At 45.1% G+C, this 19,486-nt stretch overlaps 1 long non-coding RNA gene across 1 annotated transcript; it reads left to right on the top strand.

Moving 5' to 3' along the window:
* The first annotated feature begins 669 nt into the window (after window positions 1-669).
* LOC140631583 (uncharacterized) lies at window positions 670-18,527 on the top strand. The gene is made up of 3 exons (XR_012029120.1): window positions 670-807; window positions 15,165-15,298; window positions 16,740-18,527. It is a non-coding gene; the product is annotated as an uncharacterized lncRNA (long non-coding RNA).
* The last annotated feature ends 959 nt before the right edge of the window (window positions 18,528-19,486 follow it).

Here is a 19,486-nt window from a genome sequence, read left to right on the forward strand (position 1 = left end):
ACCTCTTCAAATGGGCCAATTTTAAAACATATTCTCAATACCAGAAATATTTAAAAATGAATGATTAGAATTGAGGAAATTTAGAATTATCACCTCTACTCTGCAGATAAATAAAGTTGAGGCTCCTCCACTTAGAAGTATAAAATCAGGGGGCGTATTAAAAAAAAAAATCAGGGGGGAAGAGGGGAAAGCAGCATGAAATCAGAGACTTGAACACACAACCATTGGCCCTGGCTCCAGTTCCCTCATTTTAGTAACTTACAACCCCATCCACCTAGGTGCTTAGCTCAGAAATGTTGGGAGCATTCCCTCTACCACAGTGCTGACAAGGAGGGTTCAACTTAATCCTAAATTAGCGGGACCCTGGCTTGGCAGATGGAGCCTCCTACCACAACTACCATCTGTTGAATTTTTTGCTCTGTGGCCCAGCTCCTAAATTTTGCTGATATGCTTTAACCTTTAAAATATATGTGACTCTGACATTCTACTTATGAACATCTCTCTATCTGCACAAACATAGAAATAAAATGTTTTCCTTAGCCAAATTTTTAAATACCGTTGAAACTTGAAGGAAAATGGGCCATGGCCTTGGGCACCCAGAACACATTGATAAAGTTGATCCATTTGGTTGTGTGTTTCCAATTACTCAACCACAGCTTGCCGCCTGGCAGATATGGGTAACAGATGAAAAGGCACTTTCTATGTCAGCATTAATGTCTCCCTGAAAGCAAGTCAGTAACGATTTGTAAGATGAGGCCTACATCAAAGAGAATGCCACCATATCATCAGGCTAAAAACTCTTTCAGGGTAAGCAAGGCTTTATGTATTTAAATTGAAGGATGTGTTTGGATGTGTTTTTGGCAGGCTGCTCATTATGAATTCTTAGTGTTGAAAGCAGTTATGACTTTTCACTCTGGCAGTGGTGAACTCAAAAATATACTTTTTATTTACGTATTAAATATATTAAAATAAATTTATTATATATGTATTAAAATATATAATTATATATATTATATATATAAAATATAAAATTAGGTACTTATACCTAAGATACAGGTATACTTGTTAATTATCTTTGTCTTGAATTTAATTGCTCTATTTTCAAAGCTATCTCTTATTTATAGGGACTTAGGTTTAATCACAAATACTGCAGCAGAGTATAGTACTGCAGTTAATTTTGCCAGGTCTTGGGACGCTTGGGTGGCTCAGTGGTTGAGGGTCTGCCTTTGGCTCAGGGTGTGATCCCAGGACCCCAGGATCGAGTCCCACACTGGGCTCCCTGCGAGGAGTATGCTTCTCCCTCTGCCCCCTCTCTCTCTCTCATGAATAAATAAATAAATAAAATCTTTTAAAAAAATAATTTTGCCAGGTCTTTCTTAGGTTTTACCATACTTAGGATAAAGACTTGTGGTGATACTAGCTTTTGCTTACTGAGCCCTAACAATGCGTCGGGTCTTATAGTAAGTGCATCCTATTCATCATCTAATCTAATTTCTTCCTATCCAGGTTTGATTTCATGGTCGACAGTATAATCACTCCCTTCCATAAATGGCCTTAATGTCCATATCTTCTTTTCCTATTACTCTTCCTCAGCAAAACTTTACCTGGCCACGCCCAAACCTCTTCTTTCTCCATCCACTTATTCCCAACTGAACGTTGAAGAGACAAAACTGTGACAATCGGTCTCACATTATTATTTTCTTTTTCATTTGATCTCACTTTAAATTCATGTGTTCAAATCTCAAATAGCACAAAATGCAGCCCAGCACTTCTATGAGCTTCCCTCCCAGACCCTCAGCATTCTCAGTGAAAAGTTCCTGAGGTGGGAAACAACACAGTTGGTTCAAGGAGCCAAGTGATGGGAGGGGAAGGGGTGGGGGGTGATAGAGAGGTTACAGGGGCCCAGATCGTGTAGGCTCTTGTAAGACCTTGGGTTTTTTGTTTGCTTTTGTTTTTTTTTTTTTTTTTTTTTTTTTTTTTTTGTTTGCTTTTGTTTTTGTTCTCTTGTAGGACCTTGTAAAGACTTGGCTTTTATGTTGAGTGAGCTGGAGGACCACTGGAGGGTTTCAAGCAGAGGAGCAGCAAAGTCCGACTTAGATTTTAACAGCATCCCTCCAGTTACTGTTTTGAGAACAGACCATAAGGAGCAAGGACAAAATCAGAGAGATGGAAGATGATTGCAAAAACCCAAGCAAGAGATGATCGTGGCTTGGCTGCAGGTGGTTGCAGGGAAGGAGGTCAGAAGTGACCTGATTTGTTTGATGCTGTCTTTAAAGGTAGAACCAACAGGATTTGCTGATGATATGAATATAGGTTGTGGTAGAAAGCGAAAGGTTTGGCCTGAGCAACTGTAAAGACTAGAATTGCCCTTTTCTGAGGTGGCAGAGGCAGTGTGGGAGGAACAGGTTCAGAGGGTGAGGGGGTGGGAAGGGAAGACTTTGTTCCGGATACATCAAATTGGAGATGTCTATTAGACATCTCTATTAGTTCCATAGGACTGCTATAACAAATTACCACAAACTTGGTGACTTAAAAGAACAGAAATTCGCTCTCTCACAGTTCTGGAGGTCAGAAGTCTGAATATAAGTGTCAGCAAAGCCATGCTCCCTCTGAAATCTCTGGGAGGATCTGCTCTCTGTCTTTTCTAGCTTCTGGTGGCTGGTGGCATTCTTTGCCTTAAGGCCATATTGCCTGTCTCCCATAGAGGCAGAAGAGAACCAATGGACTATGATGCTGGAAGCCAAGTGTCTTAGTCCATTCAGACTACTGTGACCAGGTATCATACGTCAGGTATGTCATAACATAAACAACAGAAATTTTTATCTCATGGTTCTGGAATCTGGAAACCCAAAGATCGAGGTGCCAGCAGATTCAGTGTCTGGTGAGAGCCCACTTCTTGGTTCATAGCCATCTTCCTGCTATGTCCTCACAGAGTAGAAGGGGCAAGGAGCTATTTGGGGTCTCTGTCATAGGGTACTAATCTCAAGTTCATGAGGGCTCCACACTCATGACCTAATCACTTCCCAAAGGCCCCACCTCCAAATACCATCACACTGGAGATTAGGTTTCAACATATGAACTTGAGGGGGGGGATACATTCAGTCTGTAGCACCAAGTGAAGATGCTATTACAAAAAGGAAGACTTGATCAACCATGTCAGATGATGCAACAGGAAAAGTAGGATGAGGACCAAGTGTTGACCATTGGTTTTAGCAAGATGGAGCTCAGGGGAAATTTCAGAAAGAGTCATTTGGGACGAGGAGCCATTAGAGGCAAAACATGGTTGAAAAAGATTCAAGAGACAACAGGAGGCTGCACCTTTGCTGAATTTCTTGATTAGTTCTAGTAGCTTTCTTGTGGAGTCTTTGGGATTTCCTCTACATAGGAAAAGATTTGCAAACAGTGTTGTGATGGTTGCATAACAGTGTGGATATGATTAATGCCATTGGATCATACACACTAATATATTTATACACTTAAAATATTTAAAAGGGCATATTCTGTGTTACCTATATTTTATCACAATAAAATGTTAAAAAATAAAAGTGATGCTAGGTAAAAAATTATAAGCAGTGACTATTTTGAGAAGTTTTGTTGAGAAAGATTTTGTTGAAAACCAAGAGAGGTAGCAAAGAGAGAGACTTGAAATTTTTTTCCCTAAGATGGAAGAAGTTATAGCATGTTTCTATACTGATGGGGGTGTCCTGGCAGCGAGACAGCTTGTCTATAACAACAGGAGAGAAAGCAACAGATAGGCAAGGAGGAAAACTTGTGCAAGTTCTCTTCTGATGACTCCTGTTTTCCCAGTGAGGTTAGGAGGCCAGGTCAGCATAGCGGTCAAGAGTGAGGATGGGGACAAGGTGTTAGAGGTTGGGAAAAGGTGGGAAATGATGGCCATGGTCCTCACAAGGGTCTTCAGACCAGCAGAGTAGCCTCACCTGGGCACTGTTAGAAATGCAAATGATCCAGCCCACCCCTTCTTATCAGGGATTCAGAACCCCAGGGAATGGGGCCAGTCATCTGTGTTTAACAAGCCGTCCTGGTGCATCTGAAGCCTGGTCTGTCTGGTCTGGTCTGAGACGGCCTGGCCTACTGAAAGGTGGTGATTGCTGTGCATTAGCGGCCCTGTGAAGCGCGCAGACCTGAGAGGCCAGTGAAGTAGTTCTGAGTGTGGAGTCTCAAGCTGAACTGCCCGGGTTCCATGATAATTCTTCCACTTGGTTGTGTGATCCTGGGCCAGTCCCTTGATCTTTCTCGGCCACAGTTTCCTCAACTTGAAAATGCAGATGACAATCATTCCCACGAGGATTAAATGACTTATTCTATGGAAACCACTTATACTGGTACCTTTCCATAGAGAGCAGAATGAATATAGCTTTTATTATCAATTTAAAGTGAGGGTTTCATGAGCTGCCTGGGTGGCTCAGTCAGTTAAAGCATCCAACCCTTGACTTGGGCCCAGGTCATGATCTCAGGGTTGTGAGATCGAGCACCAAGTTGCACTCGGCAGAAGTAGGAAGTCTGCTTGAGATTCTTTCCCTTTGCTCCCCCCTCTGCTCTCTCTCTCTTTCTCTCTCTCAATAAATCTTTAAAGTGAGGTCTTCAGCATGGTTCTTTGTTTTTTATTGCAACATCTAGTTGCCCAGGGGCCGAGTAGATGACAGTTGCATTCTCTGCAAGACTGGAATTTTGCCAGGGGGAAGTCATGAAGTGAGAAAGAGCAGCAGAGTTGAGTGTCTGAACAACAAATAGGCTTAATGATAAGCTGTGGAGTCTGCTGTGTGCAGAAACAAGTATGGGCCTGATAGTGGGTGTGTGGGACAATGAAAAGGTCAATGGATGGAGGGCCCACTGAGATAGAATGGTTGTTGGAGTTGAGGAGCCAGAGGGGAGAGCTGGAAAGATAGGTGGGCAGTTACAGTGTAAGATGCCTGAAATGGATGGTTTACGGTTATTAGAAATAACAAAGTCAGTGTCTGGGCTGAGTGTAGAAGATGGGATCATTGGAGAAGATCTCAGGAACTGAGAGTCTTGGGTCTTGGATAATAACCCACAATAATTAAATCAGCAAGAATTATGATAAGGCAGTGGTCAGAATAGTGAGACAGTGAGGCATGGCCTCACGTCCTCAAGAAATGAGGGGAAATGCCCTTGGGCCACAGGACATTGGGACAAGATGGTTTAGTCCAATGATGTGAATTTCTAAGCAGTAGGGGTTTACGGAGGAAGGAATCAGAATGATTCACCTACCCTTTGGTATAAGGGGATTGGAATAGAAAACAAATCCAATCTAAGGAGAAGAAAAATCCAATGTAAGGGAGCTACAGTGGAAGAACATTCTCAGAAAGGAGCCAGGTTTTAGGTAAAGGGTAAACAAGAATACTCAAAGAAATTGATGGGATTAGCTCACTTTCTGTGCCAAACACTCAGCTGGGCACTGAGACAGTGAAAAAAAAAGTGTAAAATATCATGTCCTCACAGACTTTATGTCCCACCTGGGGAGACAGAGTAAACAAGGTTGAAAAAGTCAAATATATAGTCTATCAGTAGTAAATATTAGGAGAAAAAAAAAAGCAGTGGAGAGAGATTAAAGTGTCAGTAACTGGGAATTGAAACTATAATAGATGGCCAAGAAAGGCTCCCTGAGAAGGTGAATTGAGTAATGACTTGAAGGATATGGAAAGCTGACCAGATATCTGGGAACAAGAAGAACAGCAAGTGCAAAGGCCCTGAGGTGGGGGTATACCCAGAATGTCTGAGGAAAATGAGGAGGCCCCGTGTGATAGTAGCAGATGGAGGGAGGGGGAGCATCATGCAGAGGAGACAAGATCAAAGGGGGAAACAGAGAGGTGGGCAAATCATGTAGAGCCTATGAGTATAGGTAGAATTTGGCCTCTACTCTGAGTGAGATGGGGAGCCACTGAAGGTTTTGAGCAAAGGAGAGCTGTGAATTGCCTTTTGATGAGAAGATTCTGGCTGCTGTGTGGACGCAAAGTGGTGGAGCAAGGGCTGATGTAAGGAGACTAGTTGGGAAACTTTCGCCAAAATCCAGCCAAGAGTTAGTGGTGGCTTGAACCAGGGGCAGTGACTGGGCCATGGTCTCAAGAGCCCACACAGGTCTCTGCATCCTTACAAGAGAGAGCAGTTAGGGTGTGGGGACACAGGATCAGTAAGAGGGGACAGAGGTGTGTTGTGGAAGTTCCTGTGATTTCCTCTGGTTCTCAGTGAATAAGAAAGCAAATTGCATGTAAGGTGGGGGAGGAAGTATCATGCCTTTGCAGGAAGAAGACAAAGTATAGTCATCGAGGGAGTGGGAGAGAAGATGGACTCAAACCTTGGCTCTTAAACTTGAGCACCCACAGCAGACTCACCTGGAGGGCTGCTGATGCAGACCGCTGCCCTACTCCGCTGCCCCAGAGTTTCTGATCCAGTAGGTCTGGGGCAGGGCCTGAGAATTGCATTTCTGACAAGCTCCCAAGTAATGCTGATGCTGCCATCCAGGAACCACCCTTGAGAACCACCCGACAAGCGCAGTACATGCAGGTGGATTTAACTGGGGTTGAAAATTAGCCAAATGGAGGCTACAAATCATGAGAAAGGCAATTGTGTTAAAGATAGATGCAATGGAGTGGTCTGACCGATTGAGCTTGGAACTGAATGTGGACAAGGTGAGAAGAGAGGACATGAGACCGTGGAGAGGTGGCAGGATCCAGGACTTCGAGGATCCCTGGAGGCTGAGTCCTAGAGGGAGTGAACTAGAAGTTGAGGTTATTGGTAGGGTAGGACTCTAGCAAGGGGTGGCCAAGGTAGGGTGGAAGACAGGGTGATCGGAGGACAGAAGATCATAGAATGAGAGTCTTGGAGCAGACATCTGTCTTCTTGGGTGTTGAAAACACCAAGACTTCAAACAGGACCTGGTTAGGAAAGTGACAGTGAGCCAGGAGCTAAGATCCTCAAGCAACAAGGCAGAGACCTGGTGGCAGGTGATGACTGCAAGAAGGAGAGGTGGGGAGAGCTGTACTCTGATGACAGGAGGCTTAAAGCCAGAGGGTTTCATGAATGATGATGGAAAAAGGTCTGGGCAGTGACAAGGGGGAGCAAGGAGGAGCCCCCCACTGCAGGTCCATGGGGCAGAGGCAGGAATGGCAGTGCCATCACTAGAGAGAGCAGCTGGGGAAACTGAGCTCCTGGCAGAGCCAAAGTGTGTCCGTGGTTCTCGAGGTGCAAATTAGAAACAGCTGGCGACTTGGGAGACCAGAGCAGCACCTGGACCCTCTGAGATTTTAATTTATTTAGTCTGGTGAGGTGCCTGGAGTTTGATGTGTTTTCAAGCCCCGGAAGTGATTTTTTTTTAAGATTTTATTTTTTTATTCATATGAGAGAGAGAGGTAGAGACACAGGCAGAGGGAGAAGCAGGCTCCATGCAGGGAGCGCAACATGGGACTCGATCTCAGGTCCCCAGGATCACCCCCTGGGCCGAGGGCGGCGCTAAACCGCTGAGCCACCCGGGCTGCCCGTTGCCCAGAAGTGATTTGAATGTACAGCACAGAAATGACAGCAAGAAGGTGAAGGGGACACTGAGGAGTCTGAGGATGTGTGGGGATCTTGCCCATGACTGGGCAAGGGCCCTGCAGGAGATGGAGAGAGGATTGGGGAGGAGCTGGCATGAGGATCTGAGTCTGGGAAGGGAGGGGACGCCCAGGCTGAAGAGGGCTTAAGTCCTGATGTGGTCCAAGGCAGATCACGATGGTGGTGAGGCCGTGAATGTTGGGGAGAGGAGGGATGGAGTCTTGCCTGGAGCACAGAGAGGTCAGTGGCCCCCTCTTCACCAGCAGTGGGGGTCTGGAGGCTGGAGGGACAGGCAGTCCTAACAGAACACCTGAAGCTCTGGGGGCCTGCTGCACTCCAAGCTTCCTCCTCGCCACATCCAATGCCTCAGTGGGCTCCTGTGCATCAGTTAGAGCCTAGCCTGTGGAGCCAGATGGTCTTGGTTCAAATCTTTGGTCTAGGTGACCTTAGACAAGTCACAGTCTTCCTGTGCCTCAGTCTCCCTATCTGTAAAATGGGGCTAAGAATAGTACCCATCTACCCGGGATTTTGTGAACACTGAATTAATTTGTAGAGGGTTGCTAGAAGAGTGTCTGGCAAACAGTAGGCACTATTTGTGTTTGCCATTGTTCTTTGTAAAATGTATCCCAAATTTACTAGTCCAAGCCACCGTCAGCACCCACCATCATGGTTGGGAGTCCTGTTTTCAATCCCTCCCCCCCGACCCCCTCTCTCACAAAACGGCAGATCAATCTGTGTCACTCCTTTGCTTAAAATCTTCCTATGACCTCTCATCCATGGCATTTAGAATAATGTTCCTGGATTATGAGGTCCCTTACCATCTGGCCTCCTCTCCACCTCATTTCCTCACCCACTAAATTCCTAGTTCACTCACCTTCTTCTTTAACAGGCCAAGCACACTTCTGCGTCGGGCTTCTGTACCAGCTGTTCCTTCCATCCCAGATTATTCTTTCTCCTAGACCACGCATGGCTGGATTCTTCTTGTCCTTCAGGTCTCAGCTGAGGCCTTCCATGACCCCAACGTCATGTGGCCTCTGATGACTTCTTTTGTACTGCATGATACTCACTACCTTCTTGTATTTTTTCTTTCTTCTTTTTTTAAAACGTCTGTTCTACTTTGAATTTCCCTGAAAGCAGGGAGTGTGCAACAGGAAAGTGCAAAGTCAGCGTGAGAATGTTAGCCTGACTACTGAGGGGAGGGGTGGGTTCCCACCAGGACTGTGGGAAGCATATGGAATACCTCAGAGTTGTTCTGCTGAAAGGTGGGAGGCTGAAGCCTCCATTAACAGGCTCTCATCCCCATTGGTGGAGGGCTGCCTTTGGAGCATGAACTCCCTGACTGCCAGGTTCTGGAACCTGGCTGCTTTGGGGGCCTGGCAGCCAGGGGCCAGTCAGCACTTCCCAACACAGCTGTGGCTAAACTCAGAGGTGGGCTGCACCACAGGCCCCGAGGTCTGCTGCCTGACCCATTTTCCCCTCTAGACTGTAAGTTCTTGGTGAGTGGAGACTGTCCTTTCTTTTCCCTCTTGCATCCCAAAAGCCCAGCACAGGGCCAGACAGAGAGTAGGTATTAGTAAATACTAGTTGAAGGAATTTAATTCATCCTTTCTCCATTCCAGGGGTAGTTACAGTCATTATCCTCATTTTTAATTTTTTTAAAGAGATTTTATTTATTTATTTATTTATTTGAGAAAGAGAGCACACACACACACACACACACACACACACACACACACACGAGCAGGTGGAAGGAGAGAGGGAGAGGGACAAGCAGACTCCCTGCTGAGCAGAGAGCCATACATGGCTCCATCCTGAGATCCAGAGATCATGACTTGAGCTGAAGTCAGATGCTTAACCCACTGAGTGACCAAGGCGCCCGTAAATTTAAAGTAACCTCTATGCCCAACTTGGGGCTTTAGCTCACAACCCTCACAACCCTGACATCAAGAGTCACATGCCCTACAGACTGAGCCAGCCGACTGCCTGTGGTCTGCACTTGTAGGTGAGGAAAGTCAAACTCAGTCTTGCTTATTGGGGTCACCCAGCTCACTGGGGGTACAGCTGGAATATCAACCCTGGGCACATCGGACTTTGGCCCCTAAGCTTTGAACTGCAAGAACTTACTTTATCAGTAGCCTAGTTACTGAGGAATACTCTTAGTCTTGATCATCAAATTTAGTGTTGGCAATGTAATGTTTTTAGGTACTTTTTTTTTTTTTGAGATCTTATGTATTTATTTAAGAGACAGAGTGAGAGAAAGAGAGCACGAGTAGTTGGAGGGGCAGAGGGAGAAGCAGACTCCCTGCTCAGTGGGAGCCCAATACTGGATCATGACCTGAGCCAAAGGCAGATGCTTAACTGACTGAGCCACCCAGGCACCCTTTAGGTATGTTTTAGAGATTGCCTTGCTTATATGGCATAATGGTTTTCACACCGTGTAGGGTATGATTTAGAGGTTTAATAAGAATGAAAAATGCAATGGTTCAAAAGCCTTAGAGAGTAAGATAAATACTTGCAACTGCCCAGGTTTGATCTAAGGGTGAGTAGTGGATGTCCTGGCAGAAACTGGAGAGTGAGCCATTTAAAGGGAGCCTCGGGGCACCTGGGTGGCTCAGAGATTTAGCATCTGCCTTGTCTGCCTTCGGCTCAGGGCGTGATCCTGGGGTCCTGGGATCAAGTTCCGCATCAGGCTCCTCACGGAGAGCCTGCTTCTCCCTCTACCTCCATCTCTGCCCCTCTCTGTCTTTCATGAATAAATAAATAATTTTTTTTAAAAGGTAGCCTCTATAGTGGCCCACAGTTGGTGCCTTACAGTAGGGTTTAGCAAACCTTTTGTGTAAAAGACCTGATAGTAAATAGGCTTTGTGAGCTATATCATCTCTGTGGCAGCTACTCACCTCTGCCATTGTGTAGCATAAAAATAGCCACAGAGAATACATACATGAGTGAGTGTGGCTGTGTTCCAATAAAACTTTATTATATAAACAAATGACAGGCCAGATTTGGCCTTTGGACTGTAGTTTGCTGATCCCTGCTCCATAGGACTGTAATCCAAATCTTTTGATTTTTCAAGAGAAATGGAGTTGGGATTTTTATTTTTAAGATTTTTTTTTTTAATTCATGAGAGACACACACACAGAGATAGAGAGAGGCAGAGACACAGGCAGAGGGAGAAATAGGCTCCATGCAGGGAGCCCCATGTGGGACTCGATCCCGGGTCTCCAGGATCAGGCCCTGGACTGAAGGCGGCGCTAAACCGCTGAGCCACCCAGGCTGCCCTGGAGTTGGGATTTTATGTGAAATTTCCCAATTCTAAAAATACTATATGGGCTGCCAGTCTGCACTCACTAATTTAGTGGCTGTCATATATTGCCTGGGAAGTTTGTGTGCTTCTGTTCAGGAACTGAGACCTGATATCAATAATCATAATACACATACACGTGGCAGGTGAAAAATACTGTAGTTCAAGAGAGAAAATTTCCTCTGGACCAGGAAATAATTGTTAAAGTCTTTAAGGAGGAGCCGGTGTTTAACTGGAGTTTAAAAGATAATATTTTTCTATGTAAAATTTATACTGTGGGAGCATTCCCAGCAAAGGCAATGGTATGAGCAAAAATATTTAGAGAACCACAAATATTCATTTGACAGAAAGCACCAGGTGATAAGGCTGGGAAGCAGAAAAGGAGATCAAGGACTACCAAGGAGATGGGGTCCAGCCCAGGGAAGGTTGATGTTAGCAGTACCCATTTAAGATGGGAGCCTGAGGGCACCTGGGTGGCTCAGTGGGTGGAGTGTTTGCCTTCGGCTCAGGTCATGATCTCGGGGTCCTGGGATCCAGCCCCATATTGGGCTCCCTGCTCAGCCGGGAGTCTGCTTTTCCCCCTCCCTCTGCACCTCCCCCCTACCCGTGCTCTCTCAAATAAATAAATAACATCTTTTAAAAAAGTTAAGATTGGAGACTGGAGGGATCAAAAATGGAAAACCAATTTAGACACTGCTCTAGGGCAGCCCTGGTGGCTCAGCAGTTTAGTGCCACCTTTGGCCTAGGGTGTGATCCTAGAGACCCGGGATTGAGTCCCACATCAGGCTCCCTGCATGGAGCCTGCTTCTCCCTCTGCCTGTGTCTCTGCCTCTCTCTCTCTCTCTCTCGAATAAATAAATAAAATCTTAAAAAAAAAAAAAAAAAGACACTGCTATAGGCTGAACACTTGTATCCTCCCCCAAAATTCATGTGTTAAAGTCCCAATCCCAATGTGATGGTGTTTAGATGTGGGGCCTTTGGGAAGTAATTGAGTTTGAATGAGGTCATAGAAGTGGAGCCCCCATGATGAGATTGGTGCTCTTTTAAGGGGATGAAGAGATCAGAGCTCTCTCTCTCTCTGTACCATGTGAAGATATAGAAAGAAAATAGCTATCTAAAAACCGGGAAGAGAACTCTCAAGAACCCAACCATGATGGCACCCTAATCTCAAACTTCCAGCCTCCAGAGCTGTGAGAAATAAATATCCGTTGTCTGAGGCCCCTAGTCTATGGTAATTTGTCACAGAAGCCCAAGACAGAGACTGCTGTAATAGGCAGTAAAGGTTTCTTGCAGTTCTGAGTTCAGAATCAAATTCTAGCTCTAAACCTACAATCATAGAATGCCAGAGCTGGGAGGGATCTCAGAGGTCTAACCGTAACAACCACCCCCCTACACACACACACACACACACACACACACACACACACACACACACATCATTGAAGCTATGATCTGAAAGGAGATGTCACTTGCCTATGGTCATGCTAGGGCAGAGGCTGGCCTGCAATTGGATTCCCAGGTGCCTTTGAACACGTATACCAATGTGTTCTGGAAGCCTATCTCTCAGGAAAGAAAAAGAGGTTTGACTATACATGTCCTGTAAGTTATAAAAACCCAACATAAAATATAAAGACAGCAGGAAAAACATTTGCAATAAATCCGACAGACTAATCCTTGTTAGCTTTAGTATATAGCAAAACTTGAATATGCCAACAGAAAGAGAGATAAAGAACAGTTTGCAGAAAAAATACAAATGACAGATAATCACGTTTTTAAATTCCAGTCTCACTGGAAAGCGAAGAAATGTGAACTAAAACAATATATTCAATTTCATAATCAATTTGAAGGAAAATCTAATATATATTTCTTTCCTTGTTTTGTTTGGTTAACGGTGACTTTGTTTTGGTGAGGGGTCATGGAAGCCGTCACTTTCTAACACTGTATTGACAGGAATGTGTTTTGATAGAATCTTCCTGGAAGTTAATTTATAACGTACTTCAGAAGCCATAAAACTGTCTATACCCTTTATCACAGCAATTTCACTTCAAGGAGTATATCCTCAAGATATAACTAGAGAAGCATAAAGAAAGTATGTTTTTAGGATTTTTAACTCAGTGCTGTTTATAACACATGAACACACAGAGAAAAACCGGAAGCGATGTCAGAGTTACCAATAGCTCTTGTTCAGAGTTTAAAATATCCAACAATAAAAGACTGGTTAAATAAATAATGATTTATCCAGATGATAGCATATTATACAGCCATTACAAATATTTTTGAAAGATATTTTTAAGGTATCTCATGAAAAATGCTCATAAGACGATTTGGGGCTTAGAAAGAGCAGGACACACACTATGTATACATGTGATTACAACTTAATAACAAAATAGTAATTTTGGCTCACACTTGTTCAGTGCCCTGTACACACCAGACATTGTATGTACCACTTGATCTTCATATAGCTCTACAAAGGAGGTGCTGTCATTATTCTCATTTTGCTGATGAGGAACCTGGTGTTGAGTCACTGGCTGAGAGCAACAACTAAAAAGAAGTAAGGCCAAGTATAAGGCCAACAGCAGAACTTTTGTGGTGCTGGGATTGAGGTCCTTGTATCAATAAACAAACACTTCAGACTTTAGGTGCTCAGGTTGAAAATCTTGAAGGCCTTCCTGGTTCCCCTCTTTCACACCCCACATCTGGTCTAATAGGCAGGGCCTCCTATTAGCCTTCACTTCGAAATATGTTCCGAACCTGGCCTCTTCTCACCTCCTCCACCACGGCCACCTGGAGTCTCTGATCTGGTTTTCCTTGCCCTCCCAGGCTATGTGCACCCTCCCGCCCCCGCCCCCAAGTATATCAACCATGTGATATCACACTGCTGCCTGGTGCTGGGAGGAGGCTGGGGTTGTTGAGGGCCTAAGTAATATTTTAATCATGCTTAGGAGGAGAGTGAAACTTGTGTAATCAAAAAATTTTTAAATAGAAGATGGCCCAGCCTCCCCTCCCCTCCTACCCTCTGGCCTCAGGATCTCCAGGTGAGTGGCTGCTAACCTCATTCTTGGCCCTTCCCCCTGAGCTCTCTGCCCACCTGGAAGCTTAGGAAGCACCTCACAGAAGGTGACCTCCTGGCGCCCTGCTGCTGGCAGCCAGGACCTTCCCATCTTGAAGGCCCCACCTGCAGGCCTCAACAAGCTCGCCTGGTTGCTTTTTACTGTCCCTGGTCTCAGTTTCCTTCCTGCTCATTGTCTGTCAGAGGAGGGGGGTCTGGCAGGCTCAGGGGCTTTGAAGTTAATGGCTGCTTTTATTTCCTCCTCCTGAAGTCTGGGTTGTTCTGAGGGTCTTGCTCCATTGTCCCCCACAGACTCCTAGTCAGTCTGGGGGGCTCCTTACCACACACTCATTCCTGAGTTCACAAACTAGGGCTGATGCCAGGTGTGGCCACATGGCTTTTTTTTTTTTTTTTTCCTTTTTTAAAGCCAATGTTGTAAAAATTAAGGGGCATCTCAATTTCTTCTTTCTCTTGAAAAATCTTACAGTCTGGCAATACTAGGCCCAGATACTAGAACTAGAACAATCAGAGGATATTGAAAGGGCTTCTTGGTTTGGATGTGCCACAGGCTCTGTCTTCACAGCAATCCCCCACTCTCTACTGCTTCCCTGCCTCACCCTGGCACCTCAGCCCCTGGCCCTCACAGAGAAAAATAATTCTCGATCCCTATCTCTCTTTCCAAGCATGTCAGGGGTGAGAGGTCAGGGGAGGTAGACCAGGAGAGCTGTGAGACTTTGCTTCTCCTCAGCAAGCTTCTCTCACTTAAGTGTCTTGATCTCGTTAAGCCTTGAGGTCTGTGTTCTTCACCGACCATCCCATTCCATCCCTTCCTTTGATAGGAGAAACTGAGGACCATGGGAAGAAGGCGGCTCACCACATCCCCACAGTTAGTTTACACAGAGCTTCAAGCTCTAAAGAGCAACATTCTAGGAAGTTTCTAGCATGTTTGCTGTTATTCTGAATGACAAACATTAGCAAGCAGTCTGTACTTTCCTTCGTGTTTCTTCTTTTCACAGCCACGACAGTTTTAAGGAAAGAGTAGTTCCTCCCTTTTGCTAATAGGAACAATAGGTTCAAAGAGCATAAATGTCCACAGTCACACAGCTTCCTGGGTCTCACATGAAAAACGGGGATTTACCAACCTGAAGTCTCAGGCCTCATTAGCTCTGCTATCTATATGTCCCTCATTTATATGCTAGCGCAGTAAACCTGTATTGACCACCTCTTTTTTTTTCTTTTTTAAAGATTTTATTTATTTATTCATGAGAGACAGAGAGAGAGAGAGGCAGAGACACAGGCAGAGGGAGAAGCAGGCTCCATGCAGGGAGCCCAACGTGGGACTCGATCCCAGGACTCCAGGATCACGCTCTGAACCAAAGGTAGACGCTTAACTGCTGAGCCACCCAGGCGTCCCAGTCCACCTCCTTTATTTGAGAGAAGGCACAAGCAGCAGTGGGGGGAGTGGTTGGGGTGGCGGAGAGGAAAGGGTAGAGGGAGGGGAAGGGGCTCACTGCCCGCTGAGCAAGGAGCCCTGGGCCTCAATCTCAGGACCCTGAGATCATGACCAGAGCCAAAGGCAAATGAGCCACCCAGGCACTCCAACCATCTCGTTTATTTTATTTATGTATTCATTCATTCATTCATTCATTCATGAGAGACACAGAGAGAGGCAGACACACAGGGAGAGAGAGAAGCAGGCTCCCTGTGGGGAGCCTAATGGGGACTTGATCCCAGGACCCCAGGATCAAAACCTGAGCCAAAGGCAGACAGATGCTCAACCACTGAGCCACTGAGGTACTCCCCAATCACCTCCTTTAAATCAGGCACTGTGCTTGTTGTATTCAAGGAGCCTACACTATATGACGGTAAACAATAATGTTGGGGAGAAATAGGGAAAATTTTCCCTCAAATGTTGCCCATGGAGAGGGAGGGGTGAGTTCAGATTAAATGATAAGCATAGAATATGTTCGGGAGGAAATATAAATGAGTATTTTAGTCCATTTGGGGTGCTCTAACAAATACCACAGACTGGGTCACTTACAAATGATAGGAATTTATTTCTCACAAGTTCTGGAGGCTAGGAACACAGATCAAGATGGTACCAGTATGGTCATGTTCTGTTGAGAGTCTACTTCCTGATTCATAGCCAGCACCTTCTCACTGTGTCTTCACATGGTGGAAGAGGCTAGGGATCTCTCTGGGGTCTCTGATCCCATTTATGAGGGCTCCAGCCTCATGACCTAATCACCAAAGACCCCACCTCCTAATATCATCACTGTTGGGTGTAAGGGTTTCAATATACGAATTGGGGGGTACACAAATATTCAGACCATAGCAGTGGATTTCCTCTGGAGTAGACTTCAGAGGGGTCAGGGGTGGGAGCTAGGTCAACTACACAATTTGCAGTACCCCGTGTAAAATGAAAATAGGGGGCCCCTGCTCAGAAAGCAGGGAAATGTACTACTAAAGGCAGTAAAATATGAAGGTTTCTCCTTTCTCCTGCCATCTCTCAACTTGTCATAGATTTTCTTAGTTGCCAGTTAATGTTCTAAACAAAGAAAAATGTAAACTATTAGCATGAGTTTTACTATTCATCTTTATACGGGCAATGTCACTTTTCAATGCAAAAATAATAGTATTTAATTTATATGCAGATCCCTGAAATTATACAATTCATGTTTCATAGCTTATGTGCACTCATGTGTATTTAGTTCCTACAATAACAGTAGAAATGCTGCAGAAAGTTAACTTAACGGTTCCTAATTTCACTGCATTTGTTCTTGTTTGACTACAATCACAGTATTACACTTTTTTTCTAAGGTCTTATTTATTTATTCATGAGAGACACAGAGAGACAGAGAGAGGCAGAGACACAGGCAGAGGGAGAAGCAGGCTCCATGCAGGGAGCCCGACGTGGGACTTGATCCCGGGCTCCAGGATCACGCCCTGAGCCTCTCGCAGAAGGCCCTGAGCTTCACGGATTCGTTCCTTAAGGACATCTTCGAGCGCATCCGTCGAGGCCTCTCGCCTGGCCTGCTCCACCAAGCGCTCCACCATCACCCTCAGGGAGACCCAGACCGCTGTGCACCTGCTGCTGCCGGGGGTGCGGGGCGGGGGGGGGGGGGGCGCGAGGGATTAGCAAACACACCGTGTCCCAGGCCTCCAAGGCCATCATCCGGTACACTGGATGCCAATGAACAGCTGCCTCAGGGCCCTCTGACCACCCCATAAACCAAAGGCTCTTTTCAGAGCTACCTCATTTGGTGGGAAAAGACCTGTAGCTCCCCACAGTGCCACGTACTCCCGCGTTTGGCCCTATGCCATTCTGCCCATCCTTAAAGCATGTTTACCATGTATTAAACATTACCAAATGTAAAAAAAAAAAAAAAGAAAGAAAGAAAAAAAAATAAAAGAAAAGTGACTTCTCCAGAAGCAGAGAGAATACATTTTTGTTGTTTTAGGCCACCTTGTTTGTGTACTTTGTTACAGCAGCCCTAGGAAACTGGTATACTTTCTTTCTGTGTTCAGAGCAAGTTCTAGTTCAAGTGGAAAGCATGGCCTCTGGGGGTTGCCTCCAGGAACTCCCATGCCTTGTAGGTCCACTGGAATTCTGTGCTCTGGGACACAGAGAGCATCGTATGTGAAGGGCAGCAAGGAATAGCAGTCTCCTCGGGCTCGTGTGCATGCTCCACTGTCCACTCACGCTTCATTTACAAACAGGGCTTTGAAGGTAAAACTTAAGAATTTCCAGTGGTGATGGTAGAGCATTAAACCAAGCACAAGCCCTTCTGAGCACAGGCCTGTACGACCGCATAGGTCACACACATGTGAACTGGTCTCCAGTAGGAGAGGGATTCATTTCATTTTTTACTTTTTCATCTTCTCCCTTTCCTTTTTAGTTAAAAGCAGTGATATGGGCCAGCTTTACAAATGTCCTAGGTTTTGAGCTCTGTTTGCAAAATGCTGCCTTTTATTCTTCCTGCCTGGTTCTCAGGCCTAATCTGTAGAACTGTATCTCAAGAATTTCTAGTCAAAAAATCAAAAACAAACAAACAAACAAAAAAGAATTTCTAGTCAAGGAACATAAAGGATTTAGCCAATGTTCTTCTGACTATGTACAGCACACAGCTAGAACCAGTCTGAAGGTGTTGGCATGGTTTCTGGTAAAAGACCAGCGTGGTAAGTAAACACGGCTTATGTCTCTAGGTTTATGGTCCAGATGTCTTCCTTCTGTCCCTATAAACAGAGCCAGCCTTCATGAGTTAGGTCCTAAATGGAGCAAAGCACACCATTAAGTCCCAAAGGAAACACTACTCAAAGTATATGCTTATCTGCCCCTGAAAAGCTGAGTACTTCAAGAATTTATATCACTGACTCCCCTGCCACTGCAGGGTGGTCATGGCAGCAAAAGGCTGGAAACAACCTAAATGCCCAGGAGAAGATTGGTTACATATCTTATGATGGATCCATTCTCTGGGACATGGGATAACTGTGCAGCTCTGTGGCCACAGCCATGGAACCAAAAGGAAATAACAAGGTGTAGAAGGATGTGTACCATATGGTGTCATTTGTGTACAAGGAAAAAGGCAGAAATGCCTATGTTAATAAATGCACAGATCACTTGTGGAAAGAAACATAAGGCTCCAGTTTTCCTTGGGGAAGAGAATGAGCCCTGGAACCAGAGTGAGAAGATGTTCAATTCACCATATATACTTGTAATGTGAGAGCTTGTATCCTATGAAAAAAAGAGAGAGAGAAAGAAAAGTTAAAGTGAGCACTTGATAATATTAGATTGACTTGTCCTCTGAGGAAGATGGAAAATGTCAGAGAAATTTTCTTTTTCCTTATTTTATACCTGGGCAAGTTGTAGGTAGACGATAGTCTTGCCCTGAATATCTGGGTCCCAGCCTGTGAGCTTCAGAGATTCGGGAAGATAGGGCCTTTTTTTTTTTTTTTTAAAGATTTTATTTATTTATGCATGAAAGACACAGAGAAAGGCAGAGACTTAGGCAGAAGGAAAAGCAGGCTCCCTGTGGGGAGCCCAATGTGGGACTCCATTCCAGGACCCTGGGATCACACCCTGAGCCGAAGATAAGCGCTCAACCACTGAGCAACCCAGGTGTCCTGGGATGAGAAGGTCTTAATTGGCTCAGAGTAAAGCCCTTGATGAAAGTTTGGTTTTGAATGAATGAATGAATGAATGAATGAATGAACAAATGAATCCTTCTTGGCATGGGTGGGGTGTGGTGGCGGGAAGAGAACATTCCCGTAGCATTGCTCCCCTGCCAGGCACCAGAGGGGGGCACTGACACCATTTCTACCTGTGGACAGTGACTCACCACCCAAACCATCAGTGCAATGTCTCTTTATTCTTCAGAGATCCTGGGAAAACGAGAGTCTCCTGAGGATGATACACAAAGGAGAGCAGAGTATGCATGCTTTTTTAGAGTCCTCTTAAAATTGTTCCTGGAGAAAAGCCAAGCTTCTACTTCCCTCTGTCTCATCTATCTGAACTCCTGGTAAGCGAGAGCTAAAGTTTAGGAAAAGAGGAGTCCAAATTAGTGAAG

The sequence above is a fragment of the Canis lupus genome, chromosome 4 (assembly GCF_048164855.1).
Source record: "Canis lupus baileyi chromosome 4, mCanLup2.hap1, whole genome shotgun sequence".
NCBI classification, from domain to species: domain Eukaryota; kingdom Metazoa; phylum Chordata; class Mammalia; order Carnivora; family Canidae; genus Canis; species Canis lupus.